The sequence below is a fragment of the Sinocyclocheilus grahami genome, unplaced genomic scaffold (assembly GCF_001515645.1).
Source record: "Sinocyclocheilus grahami isolate Dianchi unplaced genomic scaffold, SAMN03320097.WGS_v1.1 scaffold1467.1, whole genome shotgun sequence".
Classification (NCBI taxonomy): Eukaryota; Metazoa; Chordata; class Actinopteri; order Cypriniformes; family Cyprinidae; genus Sinocyclocheilus; species Sinocyclocheilus grahami.
Genome location: NW_015506646.1, coordinates 1 through 1388, shown reverse-complemented (window position 1 = coordinate 1388; position 1388 = coordinate 1). Strand labels below are relative to the sequence as shown.

General features: G+C 36.1%; 1 long non-coding RNA gene across 1 annotated transcript; it reads right to left on the bottom strand.

The window, feature by feature from the left end:
* Positions 1 to 10: 10 nt before the first annotated feature.
* On the bottom strand, positions 11 to 1388 carry LOC107570504 (uncharacterized). The gene is made up of 4 exons (XR_001607046.1): positions 1378 to 1388; positions 675 to 768; positions 166 to 513; positions 11 to 77 (listed from the first exon to the last, which is right to left on the bottom strand). It is a non-coding gene; the product is annotated as an uncharacterized lncRNA (long non-coding RNA).

The window sequence follows — 1388 nt, the reverse complement described above, 5'->3', positions numbered from 1 at the left end:
AAAAAGCTATTCGCTTGTTCCACTTCTTCTCCCATGGTATATGCAGCGCCCGTTTGAAAGCTTCCACTCCATTTGATCTATTGAGTGAGATAAAGTTTAATACATGCAGGCTTTTACTGAATACAAATATAAAATAGGCAATATGAACACATTGGTCTAAAATACCTCACATTTCACACCATGTACTTTTGCATGCATAACTGAGAGGAATGGCTTCATGTTCAGAAGATGTCTCAGTTCCGGGCAGGCCTGGCAAACTTTTATCAAGTATGGCCAGTATTTGCACATGATGTCAGCACAAAAGAAAGTTGCATTTTCTGTGCAGAGCTCTTTCTGCAAGTATAAAGGACAAGCATAGATCTCTCCTCTGAACATATTGAGTGCCCTCAAAAGAACACCATGCCTACAGACAGCGACTTCAATTCCCTCCTCATCCAGCTTACTGCTGGTCTTGCTGGAAAACTCTTTCGCAGCAGCTAACTCTGCAGATCCACAGACACCTTTGCCTCCCACCTACATGGCATTTGGGATTGAGAGAAAAAAAGCAGACAGGCATGAATCATGATCTGTGTACACATGACTTTGTATGTGAAACCACTGGATAACATTTTTAAAAATCATGAATCATTAGGTGTACTTGCAAGCAATCTGATTGGCAAGTATAGTAAACTTACGTGTTGCACTTTTTTGCGGATATACTGAACAAAAGAGGAAACATCATCATCTTTGCAAAGAAACAACCCTTCGAAGTAGCCAGAGCCCTCTGAACTAATAAAACAAAATTACATGTATTTTTTTTTAGATCAGGTTTCTAAACAACAATGAACACAAACTTAAGAATTGCAGGGTAATTGAAAGAGTTGTTGTGACAATAATATAAAAAACACAAAATAATAATAATAATAATAATTTACGTTGATCCAAACCCATAACACTCTTGTTAATCTTGTTCACAAAGGAATATATTTATAATGAAACCTGACAGATTTCTGTCCCTTCATTAAAAGTACACAGAAAGGTTTAGTGTAATTCGAATACCTGGATGATGTACTTATTCAATGGGAAAAACAAACAAACATGTGGGTCAACATTCAATAGTTTTCACTATATAGTGGCCACACATCACAACAAGACTTGCTTCAAATGGAATAATTAAAAAAAAATTATAATTCAACAGTTTTTGTCAATTCAATTACATTCCAACACAATCTCATGGCAATTTGTAAGGTTTTGGCAAATTGGTGACTAATTTCTGTCATTTGTACATCTCATTAATGTGTTTTTGTACAATCTGATTACGCCCCACTGACAGCTGTTTAGGGAACGTTTTATACTATTATGACAGTCAACCAACAACAACAACTATTAAACACTTACTTCCCAGCCTT